At 40.6% G+C, this 22279-nt stretch overlaps 1 protein-coding gene, 1 long non-coding RNA gene and 1 pseudogene across 3 annotated transcripts in view; 1 reads left to right on the top strand and 2 right to left on the bottom strand.

The window, feature by feature from the left end:
* TBCEL (tubulin folding cofactor E like) overlaps positions 1-6804 on the bottom strand; it is a 77522-nt gene extending 70718 nt beyond the window's left edge. The window contains exon 1 of one of the 2 annotated variants that reach the window (XM_058687076.1): positions 6672-6804. The gene's annotated coding sequence lies outside the window, so the exon portion shown is untranslated. The remainder of the gene's footprint in view (positions 1-6671) is intronic. The other variant, XM_058687075.1, reaches the window with a different exon arrangement.
* The window catches only part of LOC131486949 (TAR DNA-binding protein 43-like), a 172203-nt pseudogene extending 152979 nt beyond the window's left edge, over positions 1-19224 (bottom strand).
* LOC131486951 (uncharacterized) lies at positions 6946-10619 on the top strand. Its single transcript, XR_009249533.1, has 3 exons — positions 6946-7103; positions 8168-8268; positions 10577-10619. It is a non-coding gene; the product is annotated as an uncharacterized LOC131486951 (long non-coding RNA).
* Positions 19225-22279: the final 3055 nt, after the last annotated feature.

Genomic DNA, 22279 nt, shown 5'->3' with positions numbered 1-22279 from the left:
AGGGGTTGTAGGAGGGGAGATGGGCCAAATGGGTAAGTGGCATTAAGGAATCTACCCCTGAAATCACTGTTGCACTATATGCTAACTAACTTGGATGTAAATTTAAAAAAAAATAAATTAAAAGATACTCAATAAAAAAAACACTGTTGAAAGGATAAAATAATTGTAAAAATATTTACAGTAAATTCCACTTCTACAAAATTCAAAAACAGAATTAATCATATTGTTTACGGTCACATATATATGTAATAAAAACTGTAAAGAAGTTAAAGAATAACAAACACAAAATTCAGGGTTGTGGCATCCTTGGAGGGTGGGGATGTATCATCAGCGAGGGGCACAAAGGGGGCAAAAACAGAACTCTCAGGTCTCTCTTTCAAACCTTCTCTTCCTCTACCAGTCCCCTATTTCCTCTTCCTCTCACAGTCCCATGTAATTAATCAGCAAGGTCTATCAACAGTCCAAACACCCTGACTCCACTCAATTCTTTCTGTCCGCATTACTTTACTCTGGTTTAAGCCTTCATGAACTGCTCACTGGGACTGCTCCAATAGTTTCCTTCGTGATCTTTCATGACTATACAATCCCTTCTCCACAACAGAAGCCAAGTGGTCTTTTCAAAATTTGAGTCAAATCATGTCCCTTAAATTCACCAAAGGCTTCCCTTCACACTTAGAATGAAATCCAATCTCTTTATCATGGTCTTCAGGGCTTCCTTGAATCTGTTCTCTGCTCACCTTGCTCACCGAACCTCCTCCCACCCACTAGATTTCAGCCAGCCTGGCTTTCTACTTCTCAGAACTGCCAAGCTGATTCCCTCTTAAGGCATTCCCAGGAATGCCTTTTACCTGGCTCATGGTTTTGCTGGCTTCATCTCAGCATCCAAGCCTCAAACAAATTCAAACACAAATGTTACCTTCTCGATGAGCTGCCTCTGGCCAGCCCATCAAAAAGAGCCCCATTACTACCATTAATCACCATTACCTCAGCCACTTTCGTTCTTTACACCACTTACTACTACATGTTTAGTGCTTGAGTCCCTCTCCTAAGTCCCACAAAAGCTGAGATTTGTCAGTCCGGCTCAGTGTTATGGAGAGGAGTATCTGGCAAAGGGCAACAAATATTTGTTGAATGAATAAAAAAGTGAATTTTACTTTGATTAAACATGATGTAGTATCTTCTAGCAATGAGATGAAAATCAAGTATACCAGTGATGAGTATGACAGAATTAAAAGAGAAATTTTGAAAATCACTAGAAAAGCATTAACCTCAGATGACCTTTACTTTAAATAATCTTTTCTTAACAGTGCTAGTAATAGATCACATTCCTAAGGACCACGAATGAGTTATTAGTAAAAATTTCACATAGCCAGTTTTGGAAATGTGTCATCTTGTTTACCTCTGTTTCTAGAAGAGCCCTGTGATTAAGAGCTCGGGGCTTCAGTTCAGCCTGAGTTCAATTACGAATCTGCACTGGACTTCGAGCAAGTTACTTACCTCTTTACGCCTGTTTTCTCATTTGTAAAATGGAACTATTAATAGCTATTCCGTAGTCATTAGAGTCACCGTGAAGATTAAATGGAAGTTTTTAAAGCATTTGGTTGTGTCTGGCATGCAGTTAAGTGGTCAACAGATCGTGCTGGGGAAAGTCCAGACAAATGGGACAGCTTAGAAGAGTCAACCACCAGACATCCTCTGCCTCTAGCAGAGGTGGACTAACTACCTACCATGTACCTAGAACACATGCCAGGACCAAATCCGTTCCCTGCCAAAAAGAAGTCCAATGTACACACAGGTAGTATGTAAGGATGGGAAAAGCACTCTGAGAACACCAAAGGAATGACTCCCTTCACCGAGCTTGGCCACACACGAAACTGAGTCTTAAAAGAGTCACAGGAATCCCCTAGATGAAAAAGGGGGAAAGCACGTGCAAAGGCCCAAGTAAGTCAAAGTGAGAAACTGGCTGGTGTGGTGTGTGTAAGCAGGGCTAGAAGATGATGCTGGGCGGGCAGGACCAGATGGAATGAGGCGAAGGCCCTCCGTTTAAAAGTCTGCAGTTTTCTTTAGGCAAAGGGGAGGTTAAAGGGGGCAATTTTAACATGCTAATTGAATTTAAGCACCATACAGGTCCACTGTTAGTCTAAAATGGAAAATAAATGTTAAGCCTGAATCCTTGAAACCATGAGCAATTAACAATGACTGACGTGAAACCTATTCTCACCACTTTTCGTTACTTCCATAACCACTGCTATCATGCTGATCATTATGACCACAGCAGATAAAATTTATTGAGCTTACCACGTGCTTTGCACTCTGTTGTTTTACACATATTACCTCATTCAACTGTCACTTTCCCTTATGAATGATACTATTATTACTGCCACTTTATATATCAGAAAAGCAAAGTTAATGTCAGATGGCTAATGAGTAAAGGTAACAGAATTCAAATCTAGGCTGCCTGACTGCTAAGCCCTAAAATTAAGCCAATCTGCTGAACTGGTATTACTCAGCTCATTTACATCATTTGCACCAAAATTACGTGTGTACCTACTGTAATTTATTTTTTTTTAATTTTTTTTTTAACGTTTATTTTTGAGACAGAGAGAGACAGAGCATGAACAGGGGAGGGTCAGAGAGAGAGGGAGACACAGAATCGGAAGCAGGCTCCAGGCTCTAAGCCATCAGCCCAGAGCCCGATGCGGGGCTCGAACTCACGGACCGTGAGATCGTGACCTGAGCTGAAGTCGGAGGCTCAACCGACTGAGCCACCCAGGCGCCCCACCTACTGTAATTTAAAGCATCATGCTAGGTAAGTGATTCTCAAATTTTACCGTACAGAAGACTCGCCTAGGCAAATTCTAAGATTCTGATTCAGTAAGTCTAAGGTGGAATTTTTGGAGACCTGCAATTTTAACCATAAATTCAGTCAATTCTGATTCACTTGGTCCATGAACTCTGACAAACCCTGTGCTAGGTGTCCTAGAGGTTCGAGGACATTTGGGCCTCCTGTCCTCTATGAATTTATAATCCAAAAGGGGTAAAAAAAAAAAAAAAAAAAAAAAAAAAAAGAAAACACACAAATATCACAAAGCAATGTAGGAAAAGTAGTATTGGCAATACAGGCAAGAAAGACTTCAAGGAAGAAGATGATAAAATGATGTAATAAAATGATGAGTCGGAATTCACGAAGAACACATTTCCCAGATTTTTAGGAATCAAGTTAAAAAAGAAAGTACAATGAGTAGACAGCTTGGCGGGAACAGAGGATCGGCATTTAGGAATGGAAAAACAGGGTCAGGATAAAAGTAGACGCTCCAGAATACCGTCAATGTCAACTTAAACAGTGTAGACTTTATCCAGTGCTGGCACTAGGAAGTTAATGGTTTTGGAGAAGAGAAATGATAAATTAGGGCATTGTTCTTGGGAAGAGTACTCTGATGAAGCTGTGTGAGATCAAGTAGAATGAGAGTAACAGACAATGGGAACAGTGAGGCTGTTAGCATTCTAATTGCAAAGAAATCCAAGTCAAGAGAGGGTAACGAAAAAGATTAAAAAGGGAGGAACAGCAACTCTTAATGACTCATTGCATGTAGGGCAAAGGCAACAATCACAGCTGATCGCTTCACTCCTTAGGTCCTTTATCACTGTCAGTTTCTGGTTTCTTTTTAGAAATTCTTCTTATATGCCTAACTAGACTAAATATATAAAGAGTTCACTTACTTTAAAGATAGCCCACAGTTAAGAGGTCAATAAATAGGCCTCTGACTAGCCAAAATACATGTCACATAGCTCATACACTAAAAAAAAGTATTAGTATACATATAATATACATACATATATAATTGAAAGAACATTATTCAGAGCTGCACAATCTTATTTTACACAAAGTTCTAACAAATATAAGCATCTAATTTCCAAACCCAGAGAAGTTTGGAAGCAAAAAGGGGAAGGGGAACAGAGCCTACTATAGGTAGACAGACCTAAGAGTCTGAGGTTCAAGAGAAAAAAATGAAAACTATAAAAAAAGCACACACAATCACTCAGGGTAAATTCTCCACAACTGTTTATTGACCGGTACACATGATTCCCAGGAAAACGAAATTAATGAGACTCTTCCTTCATGTTTCAAGCAACTACCACAAAAAGAAAGCTTTTAAACATTCTTTAAAGCCAAGGATTTCAAAAACAAATATTTACCTGATTAAAAAAAAGATCATTTTTAAAGGATGACTGATACATGCCAACACAGACCCTCTCACCAGTACCCAGGATATAATCAATCAATCAATCAATCAATCAAGATATAATTTACAACACACGAAGTTTGAAGATGATTAAGAATGCTTTCATAAGGCTTCTCATCAAGAATATGGCTCCAGTGATGAAGTTTAATTTGGGCAATTCTTTTCTGATGGCTATGGCTTGGAATTCCAAGTTCCAAATAATATGAAGGCATCCTCAACGAAAATTAACACCAATAAACTGGTCTTAAATACAAACCCTATACATTTACCTCCTGAAATCAGGCGACATTATTTGACACTCAACATCACGTAACAACAGGCTGGGTGACAACCTTTAAAAAGACTTAAACATAGCAACACATGAAGGTGTCTCTGTTCACCAATACTCACCAATATTCATTATAATACTGTTCATATGAAGACCTCATCTATTTTACAAACAGATAAAAACATTTTCGTGGGGGGAATTAAGATGTTAACTCATTCAAAGTTATACTCAGACTTACGATTTAAGTTTAAAGTATATACTAAAACCATGTACCTGTATCTTTAATTATGTATAACTCTTATACCATGTATTATTGGATAAGAAGAGTTTAGGTTTCAGCTTGAGATTTTTTTCTAAATATGGCAGAAAAGCAAACCAATGTATATTTACAACACCATAACATTAACATTACCTTAAGTATGTTGTAGGGATAAATCAACTCAACAGGATTAGGCCTCTCATTTTCTTTGACACAGCAAAGGATGGAGAAAATTAAAGCATGCACGTACTTCAGAAGTTTTATAAAATGATCAGGCCACATTAAGATACCAAAGGTTAAGATTATGGTCCAAAACACCAAATATGCTACATGTTATAAATATGTAAACAAATGAAGCGGTCAGTTGCACCTGGCTGGCTTGACCCCCCCCCCCGCCCCCCCCCATCTACTTATAATCTCATCTCCTTATAATCATCGTAGCTCTGTAGAACCATACAACACCATTGTAACTTGTCAGTTAGGACACTAACTGAAGCCAAAGAACTGTGCCTTGGGACAGTGTTTTTCAAGCAGCAGCTTGTGACCCACAAATCAATTTGGTGGATTTCAGTCAGCATTTTTTAATAAAAGTGAATGCAACGGAATAGAACTTATCAGAATGTAACACATGTCCTAAGGGTAAACAGTGCTCTGCGAAACTTTTCACTCATTATATAGTATGTACTAGATCATAATGTAAAAAGTGTTTCTTCATATGGGGCATGATGTGTAAAAAAAAAAAAAAAAAAAAAAAAGTTTGCAAGCTCTTACCCTAGAGATCTAGCTCTAATGCCTCAGGACCCAAAGGCTGAGTGTTTTCATTAGTCCTCAGCACCTACATATAATCTCTTCGCTCTGAAGGGACTCTTGGAAACCAATTTCAGAGCTCCAGGGAAGCATACACAGAACGGGGACAGCCCCAGCTAAGCCAGTATCTGGACCTGAAAGGACCGCTAACTTGCCTGAACGACAACCCTAGGCGGTTGCCTACAAACTCCCAGTAACTTAGCAACCTTCAGACGACAGCTCCTCCTTCTTCCACTAGCTGTCAACCGTTCAACTCTTCCAACCAACTTTCCTCAACTGCAACTTCTAGGATCACTGTGCCAAGAGAAGACGGGATGAAATCTTCTCGTTTCACCAATTCCCAGAATGTCCTCCTAGGCGAGGATCTAGAACTCAATGCTCCCCATCCCCAACAAAGAATGAAGCTCCACGGAGATCCTTACATTGGCCCCCCTCCCAGATCCCAGGGCCGGGTACCCTCCTCTCAGGCCCCATCTTACTCCAATTCCCTCCTTCTCAAAGTCTCCCAATGTGAGGGCAAAACGATTCTCCCCAGGGCCCTTGTTAAACTACCGCGTCCTTTCATCAGCCCCTGGAAGGAGCAGGCCTAGCGTCCCAGCGGCCTGGAAATGCCCGCCCGCCCCGTTCCCCACCAAACCTCCCGGGGGACACGTCCTCTACTCCCCCTCCACCCCATACACTGGTTCGAAGACAAAGTTTCCTATTTCCCCCGCAGCCCCAGACCCGTCTCCATCTCCTACCAGCCAGAGGGCATCTTTCCAACCCCCACGCCCCTAGGGCACGGCAAGAAGCCCGGAGCCTCCCAGGAACTCAGGCTCCCCCCACAACCCAGCCCTCCGCCTCCTCCCAGCCCAGGGCCCTCCCCGCGCCTCCCCAGCCAGGCCTGGCCCCGTCCTCCCTCCAGCCGCGGGCAGGTGGCCCAGCCCTCCCCTCCTCCCAGGCAGGCCTCGTCCGGCTCCGAGTTCTTCCCGGCGTCCCCCCCCCCCCCCAATACTGCGCCCCAGCAGGAACGGCCCTCCGCGCCTCGGCTCCGGAGGGGAGCTCCCGGGGCCTCGAGAAGCCGGCACTGCCGGCGGGCCCGGGCTCCACTCACCCCTCAGCCCGGGAGGCGGGGGAGCTGCTGCGGCGGCTCCTCGGGCTGCGCCTCTCCTCCCCCCTCCCGGCCACCGCCGTCGCCGCCGCCGCTCGGCCTCCGGCCTGGTCCCGGCCGGCCCCGGCCCGGCTCCGCTTCACCTCGTCCCCCACTCTGGCCGCCGGAGCCCAGTGTCCTGCATTGACCCGGAAGCAGCTTTCGCGGCCCAACAACAACACGTGACCCCGCCGCACGTGTCACGTCCGCTGCGTGAAGGGGAGGGGGCGCCGGCGGAGCGGGTCCTCGGCAACCGAGCTCGGGTTGCCATGGCGACGGGGAGGTCTTTAAGGGCCTGGTAGTCTCTACAAACACACTGCACCTGCTCTTTCTCTTGGCCCTGGTGAGGAGACACCTCAGGTGCCAAGGAAGAGTGAATTGTCACATCAGAGTGAGGTAGGGGCGGGTCAGAGCAGAACCTGGGCAGCTGGGAGGCTGCTGCCTTGCAGAAAGGAGCCTTGGGCTGAACCTTTCCGGACTGACCTGGAATTTTGTCCCGGCCTTGGCACCGGTTTGCTACGTGACCCTGATTAACTCACTTCCTGCCTCTGGCTTCAGTTTCCTCACTAGGCGAGTTCACGGCTGTAATCTAATAAAGTCCCAGGATGCTTTTGCATCGGGATGTGGTCGCACTCACTCTGGCCTTGATTCTGCGTCCCCTTTGCAAGGGCCTCTGGCATCCTGAGTTTTCAAATGCTCCCAGCACCGATGGAGAGACCCCCGCTTTCCATTCATTGGGCACCTTCTAGGCACACTGTACATGGGCTGTTTCTAATGTTCACAACTCGCAAACGTAGACATTTTGTAGAACCGAGAACTGAAGTTCACAGACATTAAGCGATCTGCCCAAGACCGCCCAGTTAGGAAAAGTGATCCGGCTGAGATTTGAATCCAGGTCAGTCTGGTGCCAGAGTAAAAGTCCATGCACTTCACATTATGACATGCTATTGCTTCAGCCCCATACACCTTATCTGTGGCTGTTGGGCTGTGATTGCTTATGTACTTTTTTGTCCCTTTCTTTTGCAAGGGCGTATATGGAATAGGGATGGTGTTGGCTGATCTTGAAGAGAATTCAGCCTTGTATGGATGTGTCAGCTGACGTGCTAGGAGTTGCAAGGTTCTATGTGCTACACACATAAGATGTGTGTGCTTTTAATGTGGCGTGTGTCAGGGAGCTGGGGAGGAGTTGTGATATGTATATATGTATGTATGTGTATATATATGTATATTGGTTCCTAGAGTGGGGGGTAAGGACCCAATGGCGGCTTATTACCATCAGCAATTAGGTACTTCTCTCGTTTTGTTTTATTTTGTCTTACCCCGTATGTAGAGCTTAGAGAAGTTGAGGGAGGGAGCCCAAAAGAGCTGGTTAAAGAAAATACTTTGAGGATCAAGGGGAGGGTGAGCCAAGCAGTGTGGCTTAGGTTGCTGAGATGGGGACATTCCTCCTCCTTCTGCAGAGAACAGAGCAGTGCCCTCAGAGTACCTCAAAGTACCGTCAGTGGCAAGGACCAGAGAAGAACAAAGTGATAAATGCAATGCACAGAGGAGGAAGAACAAGGTGAATGCTGCGTGGATATTTTGTTAATAGACTTCCTTGTGAGCTCAGGTACCACTGGGGACACACAGAAATACTTGGGAGAGTAGATGTCCTGTGAGCAACCAGAAAAAGGCAAGAAATGTGGATCATGAGTGCACAATGTATATAAACATATACATGAGTGATGCCTTTGACTGGGTGTGATTCGTTATATATGTCTTTGTCTCCTTGAGATATCTTTGAGTCATTTTGCCTTTGTTCCCATCTCTTCCCTTATAGAGCCAACTCCTAAAGACAAGATCCATTTCTCTACCCTTCTCCTGTCTATCTCCATAAGGCAGCCAATCCTATGTTTCTAAAACTCCTATCTCATCATGTTATACCCTGGAATGTAAAATCCTTCTGAGGTGAAAATCATAGTTATTAACATGCTCCTCAAGGCTTTTCATGGTCTGGAACCCTGCTGACTTCTCCAGTCTCATCTTTTTGTCCTTTTATCCTCTTCCTTTATACTCTCTGTTCAGCCTGGTAGCCGCTAGCCACAGATGGCTATTTAAATTTAAATTAATTAAAATTAAGTTAAATTAAAATTGCATTTCCTGAGTGACATGACACTAGCCACATCTCAAGTGCTCAGTAGCCCTAGGTGACTGGTGGCTATCATAAGGGACTGTGCCGATACAGAGTATTTTTATCATCACAGAAAATTCTTCCGGCAGTGCTGCTCTATACTCTCAGTTCCTCATGTGTGATACATTCCGTGGGAATTCGCTCAGTTAAGCCCTTTGCTTGCAACGTTATTCTTCCAGCTCCTTGAATCTGAAAATGATACACAATTGCTTATTTTGTTGTCTCCTTAATAAGCATGTAAACCTCAGTGAAGGCAGGAGCTAGGTCTGTCTTGTTCCCCATTGACTCTCCATTGTCTCTAAAGGATTGTCCTGTAGAAGGAGAGAGAAGATGTCAAAGCAAGAGGCAAGGATAGAAAGACAAATTTCTGGTCTTTTTAAATACATTGTTGATAACTTAATTGTTTTGACCCAGAAATAGCAATTTCATATGACTCAACCCAATAGTAAGGAAGAACTTTGGAAGAATTGGAGCTGCTTCAGTTGGTTCTAATGAGTTCCCTGTCGCTGGAATGTATTAAGCAGAAGCAGAATCTGTTAGAACCATCTGTGAATAATTCCAGGATTGGGTAGACTGGTTGACCAGTATAATTCTAAGAATCTAAATCTGTTGTGCTCCAACTGAGTCTTTAATTCAAGGGTTGAGTATGTCATAACAACAATCACAGCTAACTAAAATCTATGTACCAGATACTGCTCAAGAGATTTCACGTAGATTATCTCCCTAATCCTCATAATGATCGTATAAATTCAGTTTGGTACCATCGGATTTACCAAGTGAGACCCAGGTTAAGTAATACACCCAAAACATAGAGCTAGTACATAGCAGAGGCTGAATTCATATTTAGGTCAGTCTGACACCAGAATCTAAGCTCCTAATAACGCTGTAATTACAGGATATCATTCTATCATGAAGTTTCAGTCACATATTTGCATGTCCTTTTAATGCAACACATGTTGGTTTTATAATGGATATATTTCTTGTACTTAGCTAGGTGGTTTGGGGAAAACAAAGACAGATAAGGCATGGTTCCTACAGTGTGGTCCGGAAGACAATGCATAGCCTCAAATACAGTGATACAGAACAATTTATAGGATATTATTTTAAAAAGAGCAGGGGCACCTGAGTGGCTCAGTTGGTAAAACGTCCGACTTTGGCTTGGGTCATGATCTCACGGTTCGTGGGTTCGAGCCCCGCGTCGGGCTCTGTGCTGATGGCTCAGAGCCTGGAGCCTGCTTGGGATTCTGTGTCTCCCTCTCTCTCTGCCCTTGCCTGTTTGCCCTCTCTCTCTCTCTATCCCTCAAAGATAAATAAACATTTTAAAAAAATAAATAAATAAAAAGGGGAGTCATCTTAGGTGAAAGCATCTCTCAAGTAAGCAAAAGGATAAGGACAGAATTACATGAGAAATCAATCATATATGAGAATTATATGAGAACAACGACATATATATATTACATATATATATTACATATAACACATATATATCTATTACATGCAACATTATATACAACATATATATATATATATATATATATATATATATATATATTTTACATATAATACATATATGGGTACACAGGAGAAGGAAACTGCTTTACTTGAAAGAATAATGACTGGTTTGGAAATTAAGAGTCTGCAATATTGGAACTGGTTTTTCCACTAACCAGCCATGTCACTTGATCTCTTTCTGCTTTAGAGCTTTATCTACCAAATAACCTGGACTGGACAAACTACCATGGTGAGCCAACTGAAATTATGTGTAAAATATTATATATATACCTATATTGTACACATATGCATTTTCAAGAGGAAGTGCCCTCGATTCCATCGATTTCACAAAGAAATCACAACTCAGAAAAAAAGGTTAGGCTTCAATGTCCCCTTAAATTCTGCAATTCTGAGATTCTTTATTTTATTTTTGTCAACACTATTGACATATCTGTCAGGAAATGGACTGTCATGCCAAGCTTCCTGACCAAGCAAAGGGCAGAGATATTTTTATTTTAAACTAGAGAGTCATACCTAGAACGATTTATTTAGAAAGTATCCAGATTTCCTTACTGGGAAAAATATGATCTTCAAAAAACAACTCTTAATTTGCTTTTCTGCAATTTACATAAATGGATCAGTCATGAAGACCTTTATTTTCAAAGAGGCCTTGCATTTATTAAAAATATTTGCAACAAATTGACATAAGCCTCACTAACCCCTCTTAGTTTTTTTTTTATTATGAAGGGATAACAACATACAGATTACTGCACATACGAGTGTACATAAATGTACAGCCCAATGAATTATCATAAAGCAAAAACCCACATAACACCACCCTACCAAGTCACAGAACTTTGCCAGTTTCCCAAAGCCTCCTCCCAGTCACTACAGCTAGTATTCTCCCCAAACTAGTATCCCGACTTCTAATACGGCAGCTTAATTTCCCATTTAAACTTTATATATGGAATCAAATGAGATGATTTAACACTGTGAGAGTCATCCAGGTGGTTGAATACAGTTATAGTTTACTGATTTTTGTTGCTAAATAGTATTTCATTATTGTAATTACCCCTTATTTATTTATCCATTCCACTGTTGAAGGGCATTTGGGTTATTTCCGGTTTTTAGTTATTGCGCATAATGCTGCTATAAACATTCTTGTGCTTAACTTTTACTGCGTGTATATACACATCTCTGTTGGGAATATACCCAGAAATAAAAAGTGAATGAATCTTAGCTTTAAATCAGCACCATGCTAGAAATATAGTACAAGTCAAGTCATATATGTAATTTAGAATTTTCTAGTAGCCACATCAAAAAGGTTTTTTAAAAGTTAAATTAAGGGGCGCCTGGGTGGCGCAGTCGGTTAAGCGTCCGACTTCAGCCAGGTCACGATCTCGCGGTCCGTGAGTTCGAGCCCCGCGTCAGGCTCTGGGCTGATGGCTCGGAGCCTGGAGCCTGTTTCTGATTCTGTGTCTCCCTCTCTCTCTCTGCCCCTCCCCCGTTCATGCTCTGTCTCTCTCTGTCCCAAAAATAAATAAAAAACGTTGAAAAAATAAATAAATAAATAAATAAAAGTTACATTAATATTAAGCGTGCATTTTATGAATCCAGCACATCCAAAATATTATCATTTCAGCATGTCCTCAGTATGAAAATTATTACTCAGATATTTTTACATTGTTTTTTACATATTAAATCTTCAAAGTTCAATGTGTGTTTTACATTTATAGCAATTGGACCAGCCACATTTCAAGTGTCCAATAGCTAATGTGGTTATGAACTGCTACACTGGCCAGTGCAGCTCTAGGTAATACTAACAAACAGTATTCCAAAGTGGTTGTGCCAGGTTACCTTCCTGACAAACAGTGTTATGAAAGTTAGACAATTGTTGGAGTGCCTGGGTGGCTCAGTCAGTTGGGCGTCTGACTTTGGCTCAGCTCATGATCTCACAGCTCCCAGGTTCGAGCCCCATATCAGGCTATATGCTGACAGGTCAGAGCCTGGAGCTTGCATGGGATTCTGTGTCTCCCTCTCTCTCTGCCCCTGCCCTGCTCACACTCTGTGTGTGTGTCTTTCTCTCTCTCAAAAATAGATAAACATTAAAAAAAAAAAAGGGGGGGGGTGCCTGGGTGGCTCAGTCGGTAGAGTGTCCGACTTTGGCTCAGGTTGTGATCTCACGGTTTGTGAGTTCCAGCCCCGCGTCAGGCTCTGTGCTGACACCTCAGAGCCTGGAGCCTGCTTCGGATTCTGGGTCTCCCTCTCTCTCTGCTCCTCCCCTGCTCATGCTCTGTCTCTCTCTCTCTCTCAAAAATAAATAAATGTTAAAAAAAATAAAAAAGAAAAGAAAAGAAAGTTACAATTGTTCCACATCTTCATCAAAGTTGGTACTGGAAGCCTTTTTAATTTTAGCCATTCTGATGATTCTTTAATGGTATCTTATTTTGGATTAATTTGTGGTTCCTTAATGACAAAGAGGTTGAGTCTCTTTTTCTCTGTTTATTGGCAAATTGATATTCTCTTTCATAAAGAGTCTGGGTCCTTTTTTCTATTGAATTGGTCTTTTTCTTATTGGTCTCATAAGATTATTTGAAAGTTATTTTTTTTTATTCTCTGGAAAATCTTGTGTAATATTAGCATTATTAACTCCTTAGCTGATTGTTAAAGTTCTCCAACAAAGCTGTTTGACCTAGATGTTTTCTATATGGAACGTGTTAAATTATAGATTCAATTTCTTTCTCTTTTTTGTCAATTTATTTTTTAATTATAGCACTATTCAGATTTTCCTATTTCTTCTTGTATCAGTTTCAGTAAGTTGTATTTTTCCAGGAATTTGTCCACTCCATATAAATTTTCAAATGTATTAGTATAGAGATGTGTATAATATATCCTATTATATTTATCAGAGCTGCAGTGTCTGCAGTGATAACTCATTTTTATTTAATTTATTTTTTTTTATTTATATACAAGTTAGTTAGCATATAGTGCAACAATGATTTCAGGAGTAGATTCCCTAATGCCCCCTACCAATTTAGCCCACCCCCGCTCCCACAACCCCTCCAGTAACCCTCTGTTTGTTCTCTATATTTAAAGAGTCTCTTGTGTTTTGTCCCCTGCCTGTTTTTATATTATTTTTGCTTCCCTGCCCTTATGTTCATCTGCTTTGTCTCTTAAAGTCCTCATATGAGTGAAGTCATATGATATTTGTCTTTCTCTGACTAATTTCACTTAGCATAATACCTTCAGTTCCATCCATGTAGTTGCAAATGTCAGGATTTCATTCTTTTTGATTGCTGAGTAATACTCTGTTGTGTGTGTATATATATACATACATACCACATCTTCTTTCTCCATTCATCCATCAATGGACATTTGGGCTCTTTCCATACTTTGGCTATTGTTGATAGTGCTGTTAGAAACATTGGGGTGCATGTGTCCCTTCGAAACAGCACACCTGTATCCCTTGGATAAATACCTAGTAGTGCAATTGCTGGGGCGTAGGGTAGTTCTATTTTTAATTTTTTGAGGAACCTCCATACTGTTTTCCAGAGTGGCTGCACCAGTTTGCATTCCCACCAGGAGTACAAAAGAGATCCTCTTTCTCCACATCCTGGCCAATGACTTTTGTTGCCTGAGTTGTTAATGTGAGTCATTCTGACAGGTGTGAGGTGGTATCTCATTGTGGTTTTGATTTGTATTTCCCTGAGGCTGAGTGATGTTGAGCATTTTTTCATGTGTCGTTTGGCCATCTGGATGTCTTTGGAGAAATGTCTATTCATGTCTTTTGCCCATTTCTTCACTGGATTATTTGTTTTTCGGGTGTTGAGTTTGACAAGTACTTTATAGATTTTGCATACTAACCCTTTATCTGACATGTCATTTGCAAATATCTTCTGCCATTCTGTCAGTTGCCTTTTAGTTTTGCTGATTATTTCCTTTGCTGTGCGGAAGATTTTTATGTTGATGAGGTCCCAATAGTTCATTTTTCATTTTTATTTTAGATACTGGTTAATTACTCCATGTTTTTTTCCTTTATTAGTCTCCAAATTTTGTTGGTCTTCTGAAAGAATCAATGATCAGTTCTGTGAAATCTATTTTATTTTTTCTTGTTTCATTATTTTCTACTTATTGCTTCCTTCCTTCTGCTCTTTCTTATTAAATATAATTTACAATACTTTTTCTAACTTTCTTTTTTTTAATTTTTCTTAACGTGTATTCATTCTTGATAGAGTGAGAGAGAGAGAGAGAGAGAGAGAGAGAGCGCGAGCATGACTGAGGGAGGGGCAGAGCAAGAGAGGGACACAGAATCCGAAGCAGGCTCCAGGCTCTGAGCTGTCAGCACAGAGCCCAATGCGGGGCTCGAACCCACGAGCTGTGAGATCGTGACCTGAGCCAAAGTCAGATGCTTAACCGATTGAGCCACCCAGGCGCCCCAAACTTTCTTCTTTTCTAAAATATACATTTAGAACTACATTTCTGCCTCTAAGTAGAACTTTAGTTGTGTCTCCTAGTTCTGATATATAGCATTTTTGTTATCATTCAGTTTTAAATATTTCCTCATTTCTTTGGTCTTTTGGTAGCGTGCATTACCTTAATTGATTTTTGAATAGTGAGCCAGCCCTGCCTACTTGGAATAAACCCCTAGTGGTCATGGTGTAGAATTATTTTTATACATTGCTGGATTCAATTTATTGTGATTTTTTTTTTTTTGAGGATTTTTGCATCTATGTTCATGAGAGATATTGGTCTTTAGTTTGCTTGTTTTGTAATCTCATTGTTCAGTTTTGGTATTAGGGTAATCCTGGCCTCATAGACTAGGAAGTACTCTTGCTTCTATCTTCTGGAAAAGATTATAGAGAATTTATATAATTTCTTCCTTAAATGTTTGGTAGAATTAACTAGTGAATTCTGGGCCTGGTGTTTTATGTTTTGAAAGTTTATTAATTCTTTTTTTTTAATGTTTATTTATTTTTGAGGGAGAGAGAGACAGAGCGTGAGCAGGGGAGGAGCAGAGAGAAAGGGAGGCACAGAATCCAAAGCGGGCTCCAGGCTCTGAGCTGTCAACACAGAGCCACGTGGGGCCCAAACTCTCAAACCGGGAGATCATGACCTGAGCCAAAGTTGGACGCTCATCCAACCGAGCCACACAGGTGCCCCGAAAGTTTATGAATTCTTGAATCAGTTTCTTTTTTAGACATAGGGCTATTCAGATTCTTTCTTCCTATAAGAGTTTTGACAAATTGTGTCTCACTGAATTGGTCCATTTCATCTGGGTCATCACATTTCTGGGTGTAGGGCTATTCAGATTCTTTCTTCCTATAAGAGTTTTGACAAATTGTGTCTCACTGAATTGGTCCATTTCATCTGGGTCATCACATTTCTGGGTGTAGGGTTGTTCATTGCATTCTCCTATTATCCTTTTCATGCCATGGGGTCCATAGTGATGCCCTCTCTTTCATTTTTGATCACTGTAATTTGTTCTGCCTTTCTTTTCTATCTAGATAGACTGGCTAAGGGCTTATCAGTTATATTGAGCTTTTAAAAGAAACATCTTTTGATTTTATTGATTTTCTCTATTAATTCCCTGTTTTCAATTGCATTGATTTCTGTTTTAATTTGTTTTTTCTTTTGCTTAGTTTGGATTTGATTTGTACTTCTTTTTTCTAGTTTCCTATGGTGGAAGCTTGGATGACTGATTTTACATCTTACTTCTTTGCCTAATACAGGCATTCAATGCTATAAATTTCCCACTAAGCACTATTTCACTGCATCCCATAAAATTTGATACGTTGTATTTTTTTTCCCACCTAGTTCACATTTCACTTGTGGTCTCAGTCACTTCAAGCTGCTGTAACAAAAATACCATGGACCGAGTGGCCTAAACAGCAAACATTTATCTCTCACAGCTCTGGAGGCTAAGAAGTCAAGAGATCAAGGCACTAGTAGGTTGGTGTTTGGTAAGGACTCACATCCTGGCTTATAGATATCTTCCCTCCCTGTATCCTCATGACAGAGAGCAAACTATAGTCTCTTTACCTTTTGTTAATTTACACTCTTTTTCAAGTTTTTACTCTTTTGTACACTCACACTCTTTTGTTAATTTAAATCAGTTTTGTATAAGAATTTCCAACGTTGACAACTCTTATAAAAAGCATCCAAGCACAGGACACAGAACTGCATCAAACGGCATTCTTATGGGTAGCTCACAGACATTAGAACTTCCACCCTTCGTGGCGACACCCCGAGCTCACTGGTGAACTCTGCTTCCCAGTACTCCTGCAAAGCACACCACAAGCTCAGTCCATCTTCTCAACCCCACCACCTTCAGTTCACAGGACCACACTTACAGATCAGGAACAGAAGAGAACACGCACCATACAGCATTCACAGCAGTTGACAAAAGGGGAGGGGAAATACGAGTATCGTTTCACTCAACACATCCAACTAACGGGGTTATCTAAGAACAAAACTCACTTAAAGTCTTCCGACAGATGTGGATGTCCTTTGAATGTGAAACACATTCATACGTTGTCTGCTATTACTGCTCTCTGCACACTCTCACACCAAAGCCACAGGATTGAGAGTCACATCTCGCCAAGTTAAAAAACATCCATTATGCACCACCAAGTCTCTGCACGCGTTCTCTCCTTTTCTCGCTCACGCTAGCCTTTCATGCCTCGGCACCACCATCAATCCCACACGAAGTTTCAAAAGTTCAAACAGCCTTCTGGTTCCATATCACAGCCTTGTGTTCATAGCGTTGATACGACTCCATGAAATAAAGAGTAGTGGGTAAAAATGGGACACCCACCATCAAAAACGCAGCCTGTGCAGCGTGATGACGAAGTCTTGAACGAGAGAGCCTGTAGACGGAAGTATTCGTATGGCAGAATATTTACAGCACTGCTTTCAGTGAAGTGCTTCTTCCATAAACATTTGAAATGAGCTGAACTACAGAGATTAAATGAAGCCTTCGTATTGTACTTTTGCACACAAAGGGAGACAAATGTTAACAAAAAACAAAAATGAAAACAAAAGAACCAAACACTGTGACACCATGATCTCCAAAAGAGGAGATTTTCCTATGGAAAAAATTCATATGGTGGGGTTCAAATTAAAACAAGGAGAAAACAGTGTAGTTCTAATCAATGGTTTCTATTTTGAACGTGCAAAGAATTCACTTGACAAGTCCAGGGATAAAATATTCCAGGAGAAACCTTTTGATATCATTTGCAGTGTGTTGGGTTTTTTACCAATCAGGCAAACAGCAGTTCACTTTCAAACACTCAATATTTCAACCCTTTATGTAACAAAACTTACAAAATTCCTTTAGCTTGTCCTCTTTTTCTAAAGAAAAATGTCAAAAATACTGCTGAATATACTCCACGCTGAACAGACCAATTCTGAAAATTCTCGGTGCATATGTATTTTACAACATACTTACCATGTGTTTAGAAAAATCTGAATTCCCACCAGTCTGTACCAACCCCACCGTCTACATTCCCCAGCCAGAAGATTTAGAATCCGTGCTGGAGCCAAAGCCTCCATTAAAACCGCTGCCTGACCCCGCATCTGATGCGGATCCCCAACCAGTCTCTGCACCTGAATCAGAACCACTGTAGGAGTTATTTCCAGAACCAAAGGCCCGATTTGGCTCCCTCTGCATGTTGCCTTGGCTTTGGTTATTACCCGACGGGCCTGACTGGTTCTGCTGACTGGCTAACATGCCCACCATGCCCCAGCTGCTCTGCAGTGCCCCCTGGGCAGCTGCCTTCATTGCCGATTAATGCTAAAAGTGCCCAAGTTCATCCCCCCACTCGTATTACCACCTTGATTGTTTCCCACACCAGCTCCACCCCCTCTGCTGTTACCAAATCCACCCCATTCCCAAAGCCACCTGGATTACCACCAATTCTTCCACTTCTTTCCGTCTATTGCTATTGTGCTTAGGTTCAGCATTGGCTATATGGATGCTGATTCCTTTAATGATCAAGTCCTCTCCACAAGAGACTGGGCCACCTGATCATCTGCAAATGTAACAAAGGCAAACGCCCTGAACGGTTTGGGAATGAAGACGCCTGCCACTTCTCCGTACTGGCAAAAAAACCTGCCGCCACTCATCGGCGGTCATGTCCTCTGTACAGCGCCCAACAAACACCTCCCTGCTTCTCAAAGGCTCATCTGGGCTTTGCTTAGAATTAGGAAGTTTACGGTCACACCGTGGTGCGTCTATCATATGTCGCCGCGACATTACCTTCACCTGGGTTTCGTATTCCGTAAAATGAACAAAACCAAACCCCTCTGAATGACCAGTTTTAAGATCTTTCTTGACCTGAACCATAAGAACCTCTCCAAAGGTACTAAAATATTCTCTTAGATCCTGTTCAGTCGTTTTCCACGGGAGACCCAACACTATTAAATCCGATGTTTTCTGGACAGCTCTTTTCACTTTCACTGGTGAAGAAGCATCCGTCTCATCCATTTTTCTTTTGTTGACAAAAAGATAGTTTGTGATCGTTGACAACATATACCAGATTTCCCCAGCCAGCTTCGGGGGCGTGCAGAATTCCTTCTACCAGCCAGATACCTCTCATACACTGAGACACTGGACTCCTGTAGCTCAATCCACAGGCCCCCAGAAACTGGGCTGTAATTGTGGACAGCAGCACTGTCCCATCGTCTTCTGATGGTATTTCAATGGGCTTGTCATTCTCATCTTTTGTTCCCCGAATACATTCAGACATCTTTTCTTAGTTTTCCGTTAGGCCATTGCTAGGAAGCCTGACAGAGAACCCGAAGCAGCGACAGTTCCAGGAGCAGCCCAGCTACCACTTTGCTCCCACAAAAGGTAGTCTCTTTATCTTCTTGTTAGTAAATTAATCCTATCATGTGGTCTCCAGCCTCAAGACCTCATTTCAACTTTACCTCCCAAACCTCCCAAAGGCCCACCTAATACCATTCTTTTGGCGGTTAGGATTTCAACATATGAATTTTGGTGGGACACAAATAGGCAGTCCGTTACCCTTGTGATTTCTTCTTTTGACCTCTGTGTTATTTAGAAGTATATTTCTTAACTTCTAAACGTATGGAGATTTTTAAGGGATATTTAAATCAATTTCTAGTCCAATGAAACTGTGGTCAGAGAACACATGCCATAGGATTTCAATCTTTTGGAAATTATCAAGCTTTGCTTTGTGGCTAAGCATGTGATAACCTTGAGAGAAACTTTTTTGAGGGCCTGAAAATATGTTATACAACAGTTGTGGAGTTCGGTGTTCTACATAAGCAATTAGATCAAGCTTGTTAATTGTGTTAGTCAAACTTCTTGCATTCTTATTGACTTTTTGTTAGAAATTGATTTTTGTAACAATTGTTAAAGCAGATTCATTCCTTGTTTTATTAGTTGCCACAGAGGTATGTTAAATTTCCGACTATGACTATGGATGAATTTGTTTTTCCTTGTAGTTCTGAACATTTTTGATCTGGGTCTTTCGACAACGTGTTGTAGGATAAATAACCAGTTTAAAATTGATTCTCTTGCTGGTAAGTTAAACTTCCTCACTGTGAAATATCCCACTTATTTCTAGTAATGCTTATTACCTTAAAGACTATTTTGTCTGGACTTTTCTTTGCTGTCAGGTTTTTGATTGCTGATTCCATCCCTTGCTAGTTAGAAGCCTATACAGATCTTCTATTTCTTTAATGAAGGTTTAGTCTTCGTAGGCTGTTGTTTCTATGAGTTTGTTCATTCTATCCAGGCTATCCACTGTTGCCATACCATAGTTTCTCATACTCTTTTATAATCCTTCTTAGTTCTGTAAAATCAGTATAAATATCCCCGCTTTCATTTCTGAATTTAGTTTTTTGAGCCTTCACTCATTTTTTTCTTCACCAAACTAGCTAAAGGTTTGTCAAAGTTGTCAATCTCTTCCAAGAAACAACTCTTCGTTTCACTTCATTTTCTCTATTATTTTTTGATACTCTCTTTTATTTACCTTTGCTCTAATCTTTATCATTTCCTTCCATCTAATAGATGTACGTATAGTTTATTCTTCTTTCTCTAGTTCTCTAAGGTATAAAGTTAGGTTGGTGATTTGGAATCTTTTTAATGGAAGCATCTACAGCTATATGTTTCCTTCTTGGCACTACTTTGGCTATGCTTCAATTTTTTGTCTGTTGTATTTTCATTTTAATTTATCTCAACATATTTTCTGATTTACCTTGTCACTTCTTCCTTGACCCATTTGCTTGTGTCAGTGTGTTGTTTAATTTCTACATATTTGTAAAATTTCCTTTTGTCATTGGTTTCATTTCATTCCATTATGCTAAGGAAAGATACTTTGTACAATTTCAGTCTTTTAAAATTTATTAAAAATTGTTTTATGGCCTAACAATTGATCTAACCTGGAGAATGTTCCATGTGTGCTTGAGAAAATTGTGTATTCTGATATTGTTGGGTGGAATATTCTTTATATGTCAATTAGGTCCACAGTGTTGAGTCCTCTGTTTCTGCAACAGAATATTTATGACCCCCTCAAATTCATATATTGAAGTCCTAATCCCAATGTGATGGTATTAGGAGGTGGGGCCTTAGGGATGTGATTAGGTCATGGGGTTGGAGTCCTCAAAAATGGGATTAGTATCCTTATAAAAGAAACCCCAGAGAGCTCCCTTTCTCTTTCTACCTTGGATGTTGTGAGAAGATGGCCATCTACCAATCAAGAAGCATGCTCCCCAGACACTAAATCTGTCAGTACCTTGATCTTGAACTTTCAGCCTTTAGAACTGTGACAAATAAATTTCTATTGTTTATAAGCCATCCAGTCTATGGTACTCTGTTATACCAGCCCAAATGGATGGAGACAGTTTCCTTACTGCTTTTCTGTTCAGTCTTGACACTAGGGTATTAAGGTCTCCTAGTATTCTTGTAGAGCTATCTGTTTCTCCCTTCAATGCTGTCAATATTTGATTCATGTGTTTTGGAACTCTGTTGTCTTGTGCTTATTTATAATTGTTATATCTTCTTGGTGAATTGACCCTTTTCTCAATATATAATGCCCTTATCCCTTATAACAGTTTTTGACTTAAAGTCTACTTTGTCTGATATTAGTCTAGCCACCCCTGCTCTCTTTTTGACTCTTTGTTCAGAATACCTTTTTCCATCATTTCACTTTCAACCTAAGTGTGTCTTTAGATATAAAGGGAGTCTCTTTAGAGACTGTCCTTGAATTCTGCTTTGTTTTTTTTTTATCCATTCTTCCAAACTATGTCCTTTTCTTGGGGAGTTTAGTCCACTTATATTTAAAGTACTTACTGACAAGAAAGGACTTAAGTTCGCCATGATATTATTTGTTTTCTATATGCCTTTAGAATTTTTGTCCGTCATTTCCTCCATTACTGCTTTCTTTTGTGTTTAGTTTTTTTTTTTTTTGTAGCAACATGTTTTGATTCCCTTATCGTGTCCTTTTGTGTATATTCTATAGATATTTTCTTTGTGGTTACTGTGGGCTTACATATAACATCTTAAAGTTATAACGATCTATTTTAAACTGATACTCAACTTTAATTGCATACAAAGGCTGTATTCTTTTATAGCTCTTCCTCCCCATTTGATGTTATCAGTGTCACAAATGACATCTCTATATACTGTGTATTAACATAGATTTATAATTATTTTATGCATTTGTCTTTCAAATCTTGTACAAAATGAAAATTGAAGTTACAAACTAAGATAACAATAATACTAACTTTTATATCTGCCCATGAATTTGTATATTCATACAGCTTCAAGTTACAGTATTTCATTTCATACTGAAGAACTCCCCTTAGCATTTCTTTTAGGCCAGATCTGGTAGTAATGAACTCTCTCAGCTTTTGTTTATCTGGGAATGTGTTACTTCCTCCCTCA

The sequence above is a fragment of the Neofelis nebulosa genome, chromosome 10 (genome assembly GCF_028018385.1).
Source record: "Neofelis nebulosa isolate mNeoNeb1 chromosome 10, mNeoNeb1.pri, whole genome shotgun sequence".
NCBI classification, from domain to species: Eukaryota; Metazoa; Chordata; class Mammalia; order Carnivora; family Felidae; genus Neofelis; species Neofelis nebulosa.
The sequence above is the reverse complement of the archived record's forward strand: the minus strand, read 5'-3'. Positions and strand labels throughout refer to the sequence as shown.